Raw genomic sequence first — 20286 nt, 5'->3', positions numbered from 1 at the left:
TGAAAAAGGAGGGGGTGCTAACCTTCTATTCACAAACAGTATGAGTAATATCTAGTTAAAGATGGTAAATTGAATAAAAGTATGTAGCCCCAGTCTCTCCTGAAACTCTACTAAAACAGTATTAATGAGATTTTTTTCAAAAACACAGCCTAAGATAACAGGAAAGGAGAAAACTGCAACAAACTTTTGGAAGCTGGAAAGCAGGTAAACAAGCAGTAACTGACTTAGCCGTCCTAAGAAAGCGGAATTCTAAGCCAGTAATGAAAAGCTATGAAGCAACCTGATTCACCCTGCAGAACCCATCAAAAGTCTCAAAGTTGGGCACTAGGTACTTCTGGAAGTGGGGATAAGAGTGGGTATAGTAACAGAAAGAGTGGTTTAAAGTCTGTCAGTGCATTCAGCCCTCTGACCCCCTCCCGAAAGAGGGTATAAGAAGGGGGTACTATGCTGAAACAGGGTGAATTAAGTAGAAGTTTGCATACTTCCCCTATTTGCCTATCAGAACAAAGGCAACCAGGCCTATTATACTCTCCAGGACAGGAGACTGAAAGAGTCTTCTCTGGGAAAGCTGACTAGCCCAAGAGAAAAGAGCTAACGACAAGGACAAATGGCAGTCCTGAAGGGTTTACCCATATTCCCCTACAACGAAGCCCTTGTTGACAAGCCCTATCTAAGTACACAAAGCTTCCATCAGCTTTTCTATGGCTCCACTCACAAGTCAGTAGGCCTCCAAGGATCACCAGAAATCAGAAGCAAGCATCTATTAGGAAAAACCAACCCAGAACAAACAGAAAAAAGCAGCTAGGATAATGAAGAAGAAAAAAGATTGTATGGAGAAAACTTCAGAAACAACTATCATTAATATCCTACAGAGAATAGAGATATCCCTAAAGGAACCGGATTTTAAAAAAAGAAAACAACAACAAGGACAGTGACAAGTGCAAGACCCCAGGGGCAGGCATTTGAGTCAAACTTGCTGGGGGAGCATCTGAGAATCCGCAATTTTAATAAACTCCCCTGATGACTCTTAGGCACCTTTATGTTTGCCAATGTGGCTTCTTTTGAGGGTACGTGCTATTTTTACATCTTTGTTAGTCCTAATGCTCGCTAGTGATTAGCACCATGAAGCAACCTTTTATAACCCAGAGACTAACTAACAGTAGACCATCCATAGGTTAAATTGTTAAAATGTGCATCATTAGACTAAGAAACAGGAAAGAGGAGATAATTTTTAAGTTAATGAAACAGTTTACTATCTTTGTCATATGAAAAAGGTGCCTATTATCACTGTTTCTTGTTAAACATTTGTACTAGAAGTTGTGGTCGAAACAATAAAGCAATAAAAAGACTTAAAATTGGAATGGAATAAATCTTTTGCCATTCACAGATGACTATATAGAAAACTCCAAAGAATCCACACATAGAATATGAGAATTAGAAAGTCTGACAAGGTATTTGGTTACAAAAATCCAAATACAAAATCAACTGCATTTTTAAATTCCAGCAAACAGAAATATAATTTAAAATTAATTAGCCACAAAGCAAAGATATCTAGGAATAAATCTAACCAAAGACAAACAAGATATTTATGGAGAAACTATAAAACTATACTAAAAGACAAAAGAAAACCTAAATAAATGGAGAAATATACCATGTTCATGAATAGGGAAATACAGATAGAATTACTGTAATATTGTCAGTTCTCTTCATATTAATATACTGATTCACTGAAGTTCTAATAAAAATTCAACAAGGTTCTTTGTTGGAACTTGACAAGATCATTCTAAAATTTTATATGGAAGAGGAAAAGTCAAGAATAGTCAAGCCTTTCTCCACTCAACTGGCTCATTCTCATCATCATACAAACAGACCAAAGAAGAAAAGGTAAAAGATAACAAATAAAAACTTTTTTTAAAAAAAGCTACAGTAATTAAGGCAGTATGATATAGGCAAAGGATTAGACAAGTGGACCCATGGAGAAGAATGAGTAGCTGAGAAACAGACCCACTTTTGTATGGAAACTTAATATATGACAGGGCTGGCACTGCAATCATTGGGGAAAGAATGGACTACTTAATAATTGGTTATCCATATGGAAAATAAGGAAACTGGATTCCTACCATACATCATATAGGAAATTAATTCCAGACAGATTACAGGCTTAATGTTTAAAACTTTAAACCTTTAAAACCTTTAAACCTTTAAGCAAGAACAAAAAAAATAAAAAGATATTTCACAGAAGGGGAAACCCAAGTAGCCAATAAACAAATGAAAATATGTACAGTTTTATCCAGGTTAGATCTCTTGGTCCATCATTAAAATCACTTCCCATGTACATTTTACTCTGTGGGCCTTCCCCCTTCTTGACTGGCAAAACTTCAGTCCTGGTTAATTTATTTAATCCCAACCCCTATCCCTGGCACTCCTTATGCCTCCATTCCCTGGCTCTTTTTTTTTTTTTTCCTTGTGTCATGCACTTACCACATCATCTGACACTTTTTGTTTTATTTCTTAACAACCCCCTCCCCAACTAGATTGGCAAAAATTAGAAAGTCAGGCAAAACCAAGTAATGCCCAGTGGAAGGGGAAGAGGTAGTATAGAAGCCTGGAGTCAGGACGTGTACATTCTAAGATGCTCTTCCTTAAGAACTAAGATATGATGCAATTAAATTGCTCTATAAAGACTTAAGCATGAAAAAAAGTGAAAACAATCATTGAAACTCAAGATGGATAAGAAATACGGTTGTCGAAGGAATAATTATCTCTTGCTTGGGAGATCAGGAGAGGTTTCATGGAGAAGCCAAAGTTTAAGCTGAGCCAGCAAGTTTACCTGGTGTTCAAGTGGGAGGTGGTCTATTGCAGGCCAAGGGAATGAATCAACACAGGGTACTTGAAAATAAGTACTTCAGTATGACTGGATATGGATGTAAACATGAGTGTACCATGGACAAACAGGCTGGAGAGACACAGACCAAATCATAAAGTGCCAGTGATGTACTGCTCTATTGCACTAGGAGAAGGTGGGCTTTTTGTTGTAATATTTTAGCAGGCTGACTAACATATTTAGTCAAGGGTAGCCACTAACTCTGGGTCTATGTGGAGGTAGGGTGAGGTGGGGAGAGAAGTAGAAACAGGTAGAAAAATGCCAACAAGACACTGTCTCAACAGGCAGTTGAGGCATTCCTGTTGAGTGATGGAAAAGGCATAATAAGCACAGGCATCTAAGCCTCAAAGAGCCACAGAAGACCAAGAGAAGCCAAACTACAAGGGGCAGGGAATCCCAGGACCAGTGACCAGGGGAGCCAGGCAACAGGAATCCACTACAGTAGGCTCCCCTTATCCACAGGGAATATGATCCAAGACCCCCAGTGGATGCCTGAAACCACAGATATTACCAAACTGTACATATGCTATGTCTTTTCCTATACATGCATACTTATGATAAAGTTTAATTTAGAAATTAGGCACAGCCAGAGATTAACAACAACAAGAACAAAATGGAACAATTATTACAAACACTGTAATGAAAGTTATATGAATGTGGTTTCTCTCTCTCTCAAAATACTTTTTTCCAAAATATCTTATTGTACAAATTTAATGCCTTTTCCGCGCCTCAACTAAGCGCTTATTACGAACCGTGGCCGTAACATTTGCGGTTTGAGATGAGACAGCAAAACTAGCACAAATTTCTCTTTCCTTCTGTACAATTTCACAGATAGAAGATTCCTTCTTACTGTAGATCTTAGCAACCTCAACATATGATTTTTCTCTTTATTAAGTTGATAAGTTTCATCTTTTCACTTAAAGGAAGCACTTTACGGCTTCTCTTTGGCTCATCCAAATTGACGGCATCACCACTCCTGTGCTTATTAAGTAAAATAAGGGTTATCTGAACACATGCACTGTGATACCGACAGTGGGTCTGATAACTGAGCCAGCTACTAAGTGACCAACAGGCAGGATATGCTGGATGAAGGGATGATTCACGTCCCGGGTAGGATGGAACAGGCCGGCATGAGATTTCATCACGCTACTCAGAATGGTGCACAATTTAAAATTTATGAATTGTTTATTTCTGGAATTTTCCATTTAATATTTTTGCACCGAGATTGACCGTGGGTAACTGAAACCATGGAAAGTGAAATCTCAGATAAGGAGGGACTACTGTAGTTAAATTAGGACTTAGAAAATGGTAGAGGAAAGAGGGGACAGTGACGGTGGAGAGGGAAAGAAATGTCAAGCCCCAGAAGAAAAACCTAGCAAAACACAGGAGTTCGGAGTTCAGTTTTAGATGTATTGAATTTAATGGTGCCTAACGGGCATTCAGGCCAGCCAGGAGACTTCCACGTGGAGGAGGCCCTGAGGTCGTCTCCCAGACTAAATAATAGCGAATAATACCCTTGGCTGCAGGGAAGTGGATACCATTCTGAATCTGACTTCTGTAAGTGACTTTATAAATTACTCTGGGCTCTGTGTATGTGGGTGGCTTCAGAGCGTCAGTAAGGGCGCATGATCAACCTTGATCACCAGTGTCTGTCCTCCCCAAGTGGTCTGGTACAGTGGGGTGGCCTGGGCTGGGGAGGGGTTTGTTTTCTTTACAGCAGGCCGCTGCTAGACTGGTCCTCCCTTAGGGGACCTACTCTGCACTGTGGAGCCATATGGAAGCGGGCGTGTGGTGGCATGTCCCTCTTGGAGGCTCCAAGGACAGAAGAAGCCTTCTGCCTCAATTCCCTCAGTTCCTCTTAGGTAAGGTAGTGTAGTGACAAGTCTGTGGTGATAAAAATAAGCAAAATGAGAATTAAGTTTGCATTTTAAAAAAACTTGATAAGATGTTCCAAATAATTTCTAGATGGTGATAATACAAAACAAGACCCTAATAGCTCAAAAATCCTGTTTGGTTGCCCACTCTACGAGAAGAGGTGGGCTTTTTTTTTTTTTTTTTTTTTTTTTTTACAGATGGGAGCCTTTTATTATTATACTGTGTTTAGCACATCGAAGATAACATGTAACTGATTTTGTCAAGACTGGCCACTCCAGGCCCACACACGTGGAGGTGGGGAGAGAAAGAGGTAGAAGCAGATCGAGAATGCCCATAAAACTCTGTCTCGACTGGGAGGGGAGGAAGCACTGGAAAAGGCAGCAGCCCTGGAATATGAGCCTCAATGAGCCACAGAAGACCGAGAGAAACCAAACTACCACGGGCAAAAGAGGACCGCTGACCAGGAGCCAGGCTCCATCACCACGGAGGCGTCATCTGAAACATCCTGTTATGACACCACTCCCTCCCGCACCTGTATGGAGTGGAAGCAGGGGGCTTACACAGCTCGGGGCTCCCCAGACAGGGCCAAAGCACCTCCACGGGACCGGTCACTCGGCATAATACCCATCAGGCAGAGAGGAGGGAAGGAAACATCTTTACAGGGTCTTAAATCCTCCCCACTCCTCCTCGCCCCACCTCATACACAGTGTTCTTAAATATTAACATTTAGGAAGAAACAGACAAAGGTCTACAAGCAAGCAAAAGGGGTATGTGCATCCAGAGAGGCAAGCGTGAGGCCCAGGACTGGTTCTCAAGCTGAGATGGGACGGAATGTGTCAGGAAGACTGTTAATGAACTCTAGGTAGCATGGTAGGGGGTGGGGTGGAGCACGGACCCGAAATCCAGACAAGAACCTTTGGTGTTAGAAGATTTCCTAGTCATTAAAGTCAGCGGCAGGGACTACTCCTTTGTGACAGCTGGAAATATATCCCCCTCCCCCCTCCCAACAAATCCTCGGCTACTCGCCTTTATGCCCTTTACGATGTGTTTCTATAGCTGACAGCAGTGATCTCTTTTCCTGGAACTCTAAGAGCAGGGCACAGAGGAACCAAAACTTACCTAATTATCGGCAGGGCCTATTGTCCTAATACGGTTACCATTCTAGGGAAAAGAAAAGCCTGATTCCTTCCCAGGAAGTGTGTGAGGGCAAAGGCTCACACTGAGAAAAGAAATAAGAAAAGCTTACTAGTCACATGGATGACGGGAAGCCAGACGCCTGAGTTAAAATCTCTTGACGGAACCTTAAAAGCTACGTGAGATCGGGAAAGGATGCTCAAGACTTGGGTGGACTGTTTCATCCTAAAAAAAACAACCTCTCTAAATAAATAGAAAAAGGGCTGAAAGTGCAGATAACAATATGTCAGCAAAGGGTCGCTAGAGGGCTGAATTAGAGATGATTTTCTTTGTTTTTCCTCTTTGAGTATCTGTACTTTCTAAATTTTTATAATGACTACTTGGGCTGAGTTTAGGAGCGAACCAGGTGGACAAAAGGGAGTAGGTCTATTTCAGGCAGAGGGGAGACCACGTAAAAGCACAGAGGCATGAAGCAACACAGGGCAGCACGGATCATGCGGTCTAGTTTGGCTGGAAGGCAGGTGTGAGCAGCAGGGGGTAGCAGGAGACGGGCCTGCAAAGAAGGCAGTGCCCTGAACACAAGGGGTCCGATGTGCCAGGCGGGGGGATCTGGGAGCCAGTGAAAGTGATGACGCTGTATCAACAGACTGCTGTCCACAAGAAAAAAGTTACACGTAATCACTAATCCCTCCCCCATGGATAACTTCATTACCCTGCGGGAATAGCAGATTTAAAAGTACTGTTCTGAAACCTCTAAATGGTTCCTTTTTTTCCCACAAGGAGGGCCTGAGACCTAATCTGATTAACTGAATGGACACATGTAATTGGCAGTTTCAAAAAACAATTTACACTTTTTTTTTCCAGGCTTTTTCAATGGATGAACATCCGGAACTCACTTGACTATAAACTGTGTACACAGTTCAGAGAGAAAAGAGAAATTGCTGTGCCCACTCCAAAGCTCACACCCCTTCCTCCAGAAGCAGAGGTCTGCCCACCTCTGCGGCCACATGTGTTACTTACGGGACAAAGCTACTATCCAGTGCTTGACTGAGAATCTTCTCTTGGCCTTTCCACGGCACATCCAATAAATTCAAAGGATGCCAAGCAAACTGTTCACCCAGAAATACTTGGTTAGAAATATTAAAATATTTATCACTAGTCCTTTAAGAGGACCCCAGTTTTTCATTTTTTTTCTTGTTAAGGTGACAGACATTTTATTTCATCCTGTTTCCAGTTTAAAAGGAAATGGCACTGGAGAGACAAGGCAACTTTTCCAAGTTACTGCACTGTCTTCTCTGAAAGGGAGGAAGGAATGTCAAGGAAGGGGGTGGGGGGAGCTTAAAAAGAGTGGAGCACTAGCAAGCAGGGCCTCCTCTCCTTTTCACCTTAAGTCTTTTCTCTCCCTCATTCACAGCTTTAGGTTCTTTGTTTGTTTAACAAACCATTACAATCATACCCAGTTCAATGGGGAGGAATGTGAACCTCTCTAAGTAGCTGTCCTCGCAATCCACATGTGTGGTCCATCCGCAGCCCATCCGCAGGGGCTTCAATGTGCTGTTCTGTGCTCCTGTCGCCCTGGAGGCCAGGCACCTTGCTTACAATAAGCCCCAATTTCCCGCTGCCGCATGCTTGCTGCTCCTTCCCAGTAGCCTATAGCGATGCCTCACGTTGTTCTTCCTTCCCGGCTTGCCTGGCGATGGCCCTGTCCATTTTGCCTGAGCTTGTCCTGCTAAGCTCCAGAGACACACAGGGCCTGGGGTGTTCGCCACCCCCTACCTGTCTTCAGCCCACAGACTCACCACCCAATACTTGGCAGTCACATTCCAGGATCTTACTGGTTGTCACGCACGGTCTTCCAATGTCAATCATACAGTGACCAGAAGATACAAGGGTAAGACACTCCCACCCCACACACACCCCCCTAATGAGAACTGCCAGTGCCTTTCTCAGTTCCTAGTAGACATGCTGGCCATGTTGGGATGAATTTCAATTTCTGGCCAAGAAATCAAAATATTATTTAGTAAGAATATTCTATTTCAAATGGAGCCAAAATAACCTTTAGTAAAACAGTATTACATTTCAGTTGAACTCATAAAGTCCTCTCACGCTACTTTGTCTACTAATGCCCATCTGACAGCCCTGTGAGATAGGCTAGAAAGGCATCTTTTTTTTTTTTTTTTTTTTTTAGAAAGGCATCTTTATCCTCATCTAACAGATGAGGAAACTGAGGTCCAGACACCTCAGTCCTTTGCCCATACGCACTGACTAATAAAAAGATACTGCAGGTAATACACTGTACTAAGCAAAGCCTAATGCACAGTGTTAACTTCTAAGAGTGTTAACTTCCATTAATGTCATGACTGATGACGACAATGGTGACCAGAGGCCAAACCTGGATGTTCTGAGCTAAACCAAGCACTTTCCACTCCCACCTTGCCATCTTCCCCGGCTAAGCTGTCTACACAGCAGCGGGCTTCAGCAGTAGCTTTTACCGCAGTATTTCCAAACAAAGCCTTGAAAGCTGTAGCTGGACTCCCTAGTGCAACTGGTACGTGACCAGCATCTTCCTTAGGCTTATCAGTCAACATCTTCCACAAATGGGAGGCAACCTTTACACATCTTCTTATGTACACAAGCGAGGAGTGAAGATAGGGCAGCTTTAAAGCTTCTGAACTGACGGCGTTGTCAGCAGAAAATTCCAGAGATCTGCAGGTATTACAGGGGCTGTGTGTGGGGAAGGCAGAGGATATGAGAAGTTGCTAACTGCAGGATCTGATTCCCGGAAACACAGAGGATACTAATTTGCTTTTTAAAAAGAAAAGGTTAAAAGAATTCTGTTCTAAGGTATTTCACAGTTTGAGGGGGAAATGTAGCTCTTCTCTACCAGAGTCTTTTTGAAGTGCCTTGAACCTCCTGCATGTCCTTGACCTCTTTTACTATGTGTTTACAAGCAATTACTAATAAACATGCTCAGATAGAAGTAATTTTTAAAAGCGATCACTGCTTGCGTACCTACTCGGCGACAGGAAACAGCAGCTCCGAGGCAGTCAGGGAGACCTCTCAGAAGCTTGAGGCTTCAAACCTGTAAGAAGAGATCTTGCACACCTTAAGTGAACGAAGCTAGGAAAACACTCCCCCTGCCCCCCACCCCCGCTTACGTGGCAACTTGAGCTTGCTCACTTCCAAGGGCACAAACACATACACAACTGCTAATGTGTGGAGGAGAGTTTCTCCTGCTTCGTAGGCATTTTAATAGATGATAGATCAAGTTCAGATGTTAAAATCCTACAGTATAATACTTCAATAGACCCACCACCCTTAATTTTAAAATGTCTCAGATACACCATATGGCAAAAGTCTGTAACGTTTAGATCATCTGATATATTTAAAAGGTGCGCTGAAATTCATAATGTTGTAACTTAAAAGGTTTTCAACGTCTCATGTAATCTTGCCCAAGAAGATCTTTAAGTATTTATATTATATCCTTTGTCCTACTTGCAACTGGATTAGAAAAACCCTGATGTTTTCCCCTGCTTTCTGCAAGTAGAAAAAAAAAAAAAAAAAAAAACCATGAAATTGCTTACATAAAATATTCAAAATAGAACTCAGAGGAAATGGCATTTTTAAAAAATCAACAGTATTAGAATACCATAAAACAGGTATGCAAACCTATGTAATAACAGAACCTAAAACAAATTATGAATTGAAAAAAATCAGCAATAACCAGTAGACATTCATTTTCAACAAAAGCTTCACATAAAAAGCTTCATATCTTCATATAGATTTATCAACTGTGCAGGGTGAAAAGGCTGAAGTCTCCAATTTGCATATACAATTCCATGGTTACCAAACCTGGCTATACGTTAGAATTACCAGGGCAATCTTTTAAAAATACAATTCCTAGGCCACAGTACAAACTAACACTGACTGACAGCATCGCTGAGGACCTGGGAACTTATGTTTTCACCAAGTCTCCAGAAAGGTCTACAGCCAGCTTCGTACCATTGATCCCTGGTGAGCATGTGGAAACGGGTATCTCTGTTCACCAATCAATTATAAAAGTTGGCTTCTTCCAACTAAGACTATTCTAACCAGTCGATCCTCTTAGGGGGAAAGCTCTTCAGGATTCTCTTTACCAGTACAAAGGTAAATCTATTATGTAACATAGCCAATTATATCTCACCTAAGCGATTTATTCACTTGGTCGCCTGTTTTCTTCTCTTAATTTGCTCAAAAAGGCTATGACCATTTATTTTGAATAACATGTTATTAAATAGGAAAATTAAGTTAAAAACAGGAAAATTAAGGCCATTTTCAGACAACTAAAGTTTAAGAATAATCCACCACAATTTCGGGAAAAGACTGGAGGTGAGTAGGTTCTCTGAATCGTCCAGAGTATTTGTTTTAAACGTATTCCTTGCTTTGCATGCATAAACACTTCACAAATTATCCTCATGGTCCATCTCTCTTCTCAAAATACTCAACCTTTATCGTGGTGGTTTAATTGGGTGGTCTCCAAAGGCCTATATTAATTTTTTTTAAGAGCTGTAAAAAACATTAAAGCAAGAGAGTACAATTCTTCTGGATGATTCCTCCTTTGCTCCTACCCACCTCATCAATGGACAATGCCAATTTATGAATTCAGAGAGGCAGAGGCTCTCTTCTGCTTCACTAGAAAGGGCGCACATGACATGAAGTACGCAAATCAGGCAGTGGAGTAGCTTAGCTTCATTGTCAAAATATTCAAATTATCACTAAAAGAAAGAGATTCCTTTCTGAATTCAACAATACTCCTTGGCCTCCGAGGGCTCACACAGGAGCTTATTCTTAAGCCGTTCAATGTAAGCAGCACTAGTGAAAGCGGAGAACTCTGGCAGGGAGGAGATCAAGTCCCTAGGCCTTTCCCACCTGCCATCTCAGCCCCAGTCTAATGCTTAAATAGTTAACAATGCAACAGAGAACCTGAAAGCATGCGTGGCCCCAGGGGAAAAATCATGTGCAGTCTACAACAATTTAATAAAGCAGAGCAGAGGCAGTTAGGAAAAATAACACATCTACGTTTGACAGGATGCTACTTGCAGACTGTTGTTTTTCAGGTCAGAATTTGGATTTCAAAAATCACAGAAAAAAGGTTTTAATATGTCAATTCTATTATTTTTTTTTAAAGAATACGGTTTTTTAAAATGACCCAATAACATTAAACATTTCTAGATATACTTGTTTCTGAGCTTCAGAGTTGCAAGAAAAATCACATTTTTCTAGGAACGGGGATTGGTGCACGGTAAACAGATCAGTTAGAGGGAATTGTCTTAAATAAAGGGGCGATATTTAGGTGGAAGTGATTTGTTTATTCAGTGATGACAAAAACTAAAGTTTCCTGCATCTAGAGCGTTATGATTTCTAGAATGCATTTCTGCTGTCACAATCTGTTTTTCTAAGCATTAGCTTCTGAGAGCCGCTCTGAGAAACACGTCTTTTTCTCTGTTAATGAACTGGTTTAGCTGCCTGCTGAGCGTTCACTGAAACCCGAATTGAACAAAGGGATTTCCCTCCAGTTTCAGCTCATTCACTTGGAGCTACTCCTGATTTTGCTTAAGTAAATTCTTCAGACTGACTTTTTTATTTCAAATGATTTGAGTGGGAAAGAACTGGGCAAGCCTTGACACCGGGAGGCCTGCCTCGGCTTCCAGCGAAAGACTCCTCTGGGTTGAGGATGTGCAGGGCCTGTTTTCGAAAAGCCTCCCAGATAAGTTTTTTATTTTCTAAGGACTGTAATTCCAGACGGAAAGGAGCCCACCCGACTTGGCAGATTACAGGCAACTAAGTCTTACTTCGGGGAGCTGGATCACCGCGACTGAGATTATACCTCTGAGGTGGAGGCCGTAAACAGGACAGTCATATTCATTTCACAACAGTGGAGTCGTTTTGTGAAAGGGTCGCTCAGAGTTTGAACAGATCTGTGGGCCTGGCACCTGGCCCTCTACCTTCTCACACAATCCCTGGGGGGCTTCAGTCACCGCCCAAGGTTCCAACTACTCCTTGGGGTCACAGACCTCCCAAATCTCTATCTTCAATCCTGAACTTCTTTCAAATTTCAGGCGAATCCATCTACCTTCCTCCTGCACCTCTCAGCCTAGATATTGTCAGTGTCCCTGAAGGTCACCTATCCTAAAGCAGGGGCTCCGCACGGCTAACCCGCCAGGCTTGCTCCTCCAGCATCACCGATTTTAGCTACTGGCACCACTATGTAATAAGAGCTAACATGTATTGGATGCTCACCAGGTCATGGCCGTTGTTTTAATCACTTTACTTAATGCTCCAAACCACCAACCATAGGCGGAGGAAGCATCAACCTCATCTTACTTATGGGGAAACTGAGGCTTAGGAGTGATGCCAATTTGCCCTCGGTCACACAATCAGCAAGCAGCTGAGCCGGGCTCTGCATCCAGAGTGTGGGATTTGAGAGTCCACATTATTAACAGTCAGTCTCTTCACCGTGTTGCTTCCCATCTGCTCCAAAGTTAGAAACTCTGCAGGCATACTAGATTTTACTCACTGACTAAGCTATCCAGATTCTTCGAGCTTATTGTCTCTTAAATCTGTTTCCTTCTCTTCATTTCCATAGTTACCAGTGTTTGGGTGATGTTTTGCCTTCATTACAGCCTCCAAATCAGTGCAGCAGGACAACTCTGGAATTTTACTTCGTTTGTCCTCCCAACATCCTTTCTAGCTCATTTAAAACAGGTGCAGGCTTTGTAATTCCTTGTATTTTAGCCCAGATGACAGCAGAAGCAGTCTGTCTTTCTTAACAGCTAAACCCAGTGAGGAGACTCTGCCCAACTTCAGGGTTGAAAGAAGGCGAGAGCGGTAAGAGGGAGAGAAAAAGACACTGTCCCCTCCACCCCCAGCTCCTGGGGCTGGAAAGGAAAAGGGGCCCTGGCACAGCTCTGTCCCCAAGGCAGGGCAGAACCCTCTAGAGGACAGCTGCGGGTGTGCTCAGGGAGGCCAGGCCTGGGGCAAGAGTGGCAGGGCTTCAAGCGACCACTACCCCACTGTCATATACCAAAGACCAGCCCTCACCTACCAGGTGCCAGGGAAATCTCCAGACTCTAGGGCACACTCCATGGGGGAAAGGGAGACACCTAAAAATGACTGCAATGAAATTTCTCTCTAGGTTGACGGAATGGGGAATACAAAAGTGAGTACTTCCTGCATACTTGACACCGTGGAATGAGATTCAGACCTGTGAGGGGCGCCTGAGTAAGGTGCAAAGAATCACAGACTCATGTGCATCTGTGCTATAGACTAGCTTCAACTGCTACAATGGGAGCCAGATTATTTTTCAAAAAATGCCACCACGCCTCCTCTTGCAGAGAGGAGCGTGGACTCTGCAAAGGTGCTGGGGACCTGGCAGCTGTCCTGAGCTTTAGTCCCGGGGGCAGGTAGAGAAGGAAGGAAGGAAACAAGTGCAGATGTCAAGAGTTTACTCACAAGATTAACGCCTCTGATTCCTATGCAAATACCTAGAAAGGGAGAGACAGAGAAAGTTATCTTTAAGGCCTTTATCTTAAACTCTGAATTGCTTAAAAACCAAAGGAAAAAACAGAAGTCTACTAGGAAGAGAAAAGAGAGGCCAGTGCTGCTAGCATCTTGAGGCCCAGGACACCGCCGCTTCTGAGCCTGGATGTGCCTCCCAGACCAGCTGCCAGGACGGAGTTTCCATCAGTTTGGAAACCAACTGTTTCCAACAGTTCTGGAAACTGTTGGTTTCCAGAAGATGGAAATGAGAGTGTGCTGGAAACTGGGGTGGTGTCAGGGAGAAGAAACGGTATAAATGTGACAAATTTGTTGATTCAAAGATGTTGCAGTAATGGTAGGTCCTTGTGACACCAAACGTCTACAGGGATTTGGACTTTGAGGTCAGTCATGTCCTCAAAACAAATTCCATTTAAATTCTGTGGCTGAATATCTGAGACTTCGGATGAGGCTTATGAAGGCCCTGATGAAAACCAGAGAGGATTCTAGATAAGCCAAGATGTATCAGCCAGTATGCCGAGATTAGAACTTTCGGAACAGGGAGCTCTGGTTGGAAGAGTTTCAGACATACAAGAATCAGCAAACAGGGGACCCCATTTTCCTGCTGCACAAGCACCCACTAAGTCTGCCCGGCACGTGGGGCGCGTCCAGAGGGGAGACGGACCCGGGAGAGGAGGAGCTATCTGGGGAGCAATTGCCCCATCACAGAGGCAGGGCGTGCCAAGACAGTCCCCGCTCTCTGCTTTGGTTATTAGGAAAATGAGTATTTGGTATTAAATGGTGCCCAAGAAGTAAACCCCCAGACAGGGAACTTGGAAGTCAGGGTGAGCTGAGCAAGCAGATAGAGGTTTGGCAAACCAGAGTGCAGGGCCGCTCTCCTCTCCTAAGGGTCTGGTCTCTGCTGACACTTGCTTCCCTTCTCACACCAGATGGGGGAGCCCAGATGGAAGAGAGGAGGGGGCAGTCAGTGAGCCCTCACAGGGCTCAGCCCCAACTCTCACCATCCAACAGGGGCAACCATGTGCCGGAGGCTACCTTCCAATCTGTGGTGCCCCAAAACTTAGTGGCGGTGGAGGGTATGCTGGAGAATGGGGGACCGGCCCACCCTACTGGCCAGAACTCAATTTTCATGTGGCTTCCTTCAAACTACTACTAGCCTGGCAAGTAAAGAGCTTATCAGTAAAGGGGCATTTCTAATACTGGACACCGAGATCCCTACTGGCTCCTCAAGTCTCTCTGTTCTCAGACTGGCTCCCCTTCATCCCTTCATTCTAATCACAATGCCGCTGTCAGAGTGATTCTTCTAACATGCAAATACGCTCCCGTCACTTGGCTGTTTGGAATTCTTCAGTGGTCCCATTAATTTCCGTCAGTTGCAACCAAGAGTCCTGACTGATCCACTGAAAGTTTTTAATCAGGAGAGCGATATGCTAAGGGCTCGCGTTATAGAAAGAGACCTCAGACAGCAGATTATGCTCCTGCATTGATCCATTCTAGGCATTAAAATCAGTAACTCCTTAGGAAAAAACACAGAAAACAATTTTTAAAAGCTGTGCACAGAAAAGACTAACAGCAGTAACTGAACACTGAAGTTTCTCTGTAAAACTGAGTGTTGACAGGGAGCTCTAAATCTCCCCTGAATCGGAACTAGCAAACGGGAACCATTTTAGGGAAACAACAAAAAATGATGATCACCCTAATGTGGTTCTAATTTGCCCGTTGACTGTGTGTGTGTGCATCTGTTTTATGAATCACTTTTAGTTCCTGTGCTCAAACAAAAAGGGAAAAATTACCTTGGTAAATGCCACATAATGGGTCAATTAAGTTATTCCCCAAATAAAGTACACTTTGTCATAGTCTAAACATGCATAACTCCTAGCACTATTTTAAACACATTGATAGAGATATGTGCTTTATTTATTAATTGTAACCATAATATTTAACACCCTCCTATATTATGACCCCCCAACGGCCTTCGTCCCCAACGGCCTTCACTTTTTAACTTTTTGTTTGTTCAGGGAGTCAAGGAAGTAAAAAAAAAAAAAAAAAAATTAATGCTATTTCTTAGATAGTAACTTTCCTTACCTAAAAGTGGTAATGATAACGTGTTTTACTCTCCCTTATTCTTTTACTAGAAGCATACTCTACTTAATACGAGGTTGTGTTCCTACAGTTAGTTAAAAAACATTAAGCAAATGGTAGTATTCTGCTGGATGCAGTCCAAGAAAGATGGGCTGGCGGAGTGCAAACAGCACCGGCTTTGGAGTCACATGGCTCTAGGTCGGAACACTGGCTCTGCTACTTGCCAGGTATGTAACCTTAAGCAAGTTCCCTAACTTCTCTTCATGCTTACATCACTCTACCTGTTACAAGATTATGCATTACATATGTCCATACGGAGGCACAATGACTGGGGCAGAGTCTGAAGTTTATGTACAAAGTAGATGTGGCCTGTTAATAAGTATCAAGAATGATTTTATACACTGGGTAAGTTCACAATTAGGAAATATTAATAACCTGTTTCAGAATACAATACATAAAACAGAAAGTATGAATTATTGGTTCACTTCAATAATCTTTCTTTAATTTGGATCATGACAATTCCATTTTCTAACACATACTTGTAAAAGAAATTTCTAATTATTTCCTGCCTCCTTCAAAACTTTGTATGTCATGTATTTGAAAGATTTTAAAATTCTTAAGCAGTATAATATTATTAGCTGTGCTTTTAATGGCAATGTCACATTTGACTAGAGAAAACAATTACAAATAGGCCTGGCATGAATTGGTCTTACAGGTATCATGAAGTCACCCAAATGATATACAGAAGTGATTCTGGCACATTTGGATTTCGCTAGAATCTTTCTTTTGAATGTATGAGTGGGGAAGTGGATTAATTTCAATTAGAACCATTTGGAGAACAGGAATTTAAACACACACATCTAATATTTCACTTTGGCCCTTCACCTGGAGCAGCTGTGGACAGCCTTTCTAGAAGTCAGTCCAAGAGCAAAATAAATTTGGAAGTGGTTTATCTAGTTTAGGAGAAAAAAAAAAAACTCAAGTGTAAAATGGGATATAAGAAAACTTACAAAGAAGACTGGAATAAAAAAATATGGCATATTACAGTCAAGGACATTTTGCAAAAAAATATGTGGAGAGAGGCCAAAAGTTATGGTTAAGCAACACTGTTAGCACTAAAGCTGCAAAATAGGGGGAGGGTTCCTTTGGGGTGAAGAAGGCAATGGGCTTAAACAGAGAACTAATACATGTTACAGGAGAAAAACAACCAAAATGTTGGATATGAAATTTAATGACTAGGTGTCATTATTTTGAAATAGCCGTTTAAAACAAATCATAATCTCTATATGTATGATGGAGAAAAATAAAAAATCAAAACTTCTGATAAATATTGGGGATGCTGTCGACCACGAGTTCCCTCAAATTTAGGGGCAAATTTAGGTTACCTCCACTGGATTTAGTGGCATACTTACTTCATAATTTTAGGAAATTTGGACAGAATATATGGAAATTGAGAATCACCTCACCTTATGACTTGAGGAGCATGATTTAGAGACTCTGAATTGTAATGTACACAACATACTAAATATGATTCTAAATGGAGTCTAATACCCCCAAATTTCCCCTAGCATTAATTTGTTTTTATTTGAAAACGTCTTTTTAAGTGTCAGGGAGGGAGATCACAAGTGTCTAGTAAACAAGTCATGATAAATAAAAGGCATTTGTATAGTGCCCCTTATTTCTAAAGTTATATGAATATCAATGACAGTTCTTAGCATGTTCTCTTGATTTTTCTAAAGAGTAAAAAATAGGCTTTCATATTCCCCAACCATAATTTTTCCCTCAAGGTCTGCAGTTCCTCAAATGAAAATTCTCGGAGAGCAAGTGTTTTCTGGAACATAACCCCCTCTACCGTGGAGAGCGGGAAGCTTTGGCGTGTGCTCTAACGTAGGAGAATGAGAACACAGACTCACAGCTGGCCACAGAGAGCAGCCTGGGCAGAAGTCAGAGGGTGTAGCGGAGACACACTTACCTTTCTAAGTCTGAGGTACAGAGGAGTTTCAGATGTGACATGAAACAGAGGCCACATCAGATGTGAGAGCAATCCTAGAAGAGGAAAAAAATGTCAAAAGGTTAAAGAAAAAAAAAAAAGGCATTGAGAAAAACCACACCGATACTGTGTTAGGAGACATTTATATACAGAACGTGAGTTCAGGAATGCCAGGATCAAAAACTTCTTTCCGTCAATATGCCATCGTGTTATATTCCAACCTTCCAGAGACACACCTCTAAGTTCTTACAGGATTTTTAGTTTGAGAGAGACTGGTAACGTGGTAACGTGGTGACGTGGTGACGAGCTGGGGCCATGGTGCCAGAAAGCCTACATACAGATCCAGGTGTCACCTGGAGCCACTCAGAAACCTCACACCACTTGTTGAACAGCTCTCTGCCTCAGCTTCTCGCCTGTAAAATGGAGATGATAACCATACCTATAGCCTAAAAGCCTTTTGAGGATTAAATGAGTTAATGTGAGTGAAGTGCTGAACACTGCACCTGGGAAGCAAGGTGTACTCCTGTATTTGCAATTCTTTTCCAGAGACCCCAATGCAAGTGAAAATTTCTCAGAGCCTCAGGAAGAAATCAGATGATAATCAGAACCTTTTGTAAAAGGGTCAACTAAGAACGTTATCCTTTAGGAAAAGGAAGCAAGTACCCAAGCAGGGCTGAGGGTGCACTGGAGAAGAGGGGAAAAAGACGACAAAGAGCAAGGAAAGACCCTTAAAAGGCCAAAAACAAACAAACAAACAGGCAAACAAAAACCAAACCAAAAAAGAACCCAAAACCAAAAGGAACCTTTGCTTAACTGCAATTTTTTTTTTCAAAGACAAGCTTACTACTCAGAGGAGAGGCCTGAAGGGCAGAACTTGTTGACAGTAAGCATACCCGTCTTTCTTGTAATTCAACCTAACCCGTAAGGAGGATGTTTCCCTTTCAATGACTAGATCAGCCTGTATTAGGGCTGCTTTATTTGGATGGATGGGAAGCCGTCTAGGACGGAAGTATCTTTCTGCTAGGAAGTTTGCCTATGGAGATAAACACACATAAATACAAAGATCTGATATATGTTGATTCCCCAAACGTATTTTGAGGGTTTGACTCTTAAATTACTTGAAATTCTTCTTGTATATGACAACAGTCTTCAGGCCTGAGAAAAGGACTCTTTTATGGAGGATCATGTAGTTGACGTTATCTGGTTCTATAAACACAGCAAGAACACAACTTTTAACTACAGTCACTCCCTGGGGCCTGTATGTAGTTCTATCAATGTAGACAAGATATGCCTCACCGCTTTTAAGCTGAAACATCAAACGGAAAAGTGTCGTTTGATTTCCTACTTCTCCTTCCACCCTCTACCCCTCCCGACTTTGGTATGATGTCACACAAAATTACTTCCAGAAACTGGGAGTTATAAAACCTAAGTAAGAGGCTTACAGCTTTCTTATCTACAAGTTAATACTTACGGGGGCGAGAGTCTATCAATGATCAAGGCCATGGGAATTTTTCTGTTTTGTAAGAAATCTAAAATCTCAGCAGAATCACAACCTGCTGAATCGACCACATCTGTATGACCCATACAAGCACCTATCCCTCTACAAGACTGCTACCACGACTCACAAATTTGTAAACCTGTATTTTAAACTTCATCCCTACTTTTAATCAAGACAGAAAACCAAACAGGTTGCTTTTAACGTAGTCTTTGTGGTAAAAATAAAACAAAAATAACATGGAGAATAAAACATTAGCCAGTTCCTGCACTTGCGTGCTTACTTACCTCTCCCCTGCACCCACCTTTTCTAAAGTTTTCCATTATGATTTTAAGATGTTATTTTTCCCAAAGAATGTTGACAACTATTTCCCACTTAAAGCTCTGGTTTAAAAAGAAATCGGGTTTAACTTGAGAATAACTCAGGAATTGGGCTTGTCCTAGGGTCCTGTGAAATCACAGTAGTCCTCTAGAATCAAAATTTCCCTTACACACTTTTCACTTAGAAGTAAAGGTGTTTGCTTCCTTTGACAAGAGGTTCATAACATACAGTGGTGGTAAAGCTGGTTAAAGAAACTGTCAAAGGTTTTGTTTTGCATTATTTAACATTACATCATAGAATTAAATCCTGAAAATGGAAGTCTATCCATCTCAATCACTAAATCTGGTCAGGTGAAAGTCTACAAAACTCAAAAGTTTTTTCATCTTCCTACTGAAAATACCTAAACACTGTGCTGAGACTTATTTTTTTAAAAGAATATTAAAGAAGAGAGCTTGGATTTGAAAAGGACAATGCCATACACTTTCTATGCCTCCTGTTCAGAGGCTGATGGACTGCCCAACAAACTTGCCACATTGAAAAACTGTTTAATAATTCTCCATAAAGGAAAGATTTTAAAAAGCTATGGCACCAATCAGGTAACAATAGATCAATCAGGTTTTCCTAAATGTAGTATTTGCAGTTGAAGCCTGGATAAGTAATTACATTCAAAGTAATGTACAGGGAGCTATCAATCCCCATTCATTCAGCACACATTCACTGAGCCAAGAGCTTTGCTGGGTTTGGAGATATAAAAATGAATACGACACAGCTGCTTTACTTCCAGCTAAAAGAATACACCTAAACAAAGAGCTACAGGGCAATGTGTTAAGTGTTATAATAGAGGTGTGCACAAAGGGCTGAGGGCCAAAGGAAAAAGCTATAAATTCTTCCTGGGAAATCAAGCAAGTGAGGGGAGAGATAAAAGAAGGTATGGTGATGTTTCCTTGTGATAAACTCGACTTTTTCTTT

The 20286-nt window shown here is 41.8% G+C and overlaps 1 protein-coding gene across 5 annotated transcripts in view; it reads right to left on the bottom strand.

The window, feature by feature from the left end:
• The window catches only part of PLAGL1 (PLAG1 like zinc finger 1), a 94893-nt gene that overhangs the window by 12736 nt on the left and 61871 nt on the right, over window positions 1-20286 (bottom strand). For 4 of the 5 annotated variants that reach the window (XM_061207314.1, XM_061207316.1, XM_061207313.1 and 1 more), the window contains 3 exons: window positions 17484-17557; window positions 13385-13416; window positions 8906-8975 (listed from right to left, as the gene is read on the bottom strand). The gene's annotated coding sequence lies outside the window, so the exon portion shown is untranslated. Of the gene's footprint in view, window positions 1-6913; window positions 7002-8905; window positions 8976-13384; window positions 13417-17483; window positions 17558-20286 lie in introns of those variants that run through there. The other variant, XM_061207317.1, reaches the window with a different exon arrangement.

Source organism: Eubalaena glacialis, chromosome 12 (genome assembly GCF_028564815.1).
Source record: "Eubalaena glacialis isolate mEubGla1 chromosome 12, mEubGla1.1.hap2.+ XY, whole genome shotgun sequence".
Lineage (NCBI taxonomy): Eukaryota > Metazoa > Chordata > Mammalia > Artiodactyla > Balaenidae > Eubalaena > Eubalaena glacialis.
This window is presented reverse-complemented; position numbering and strand designations above follow the sequence as displayed.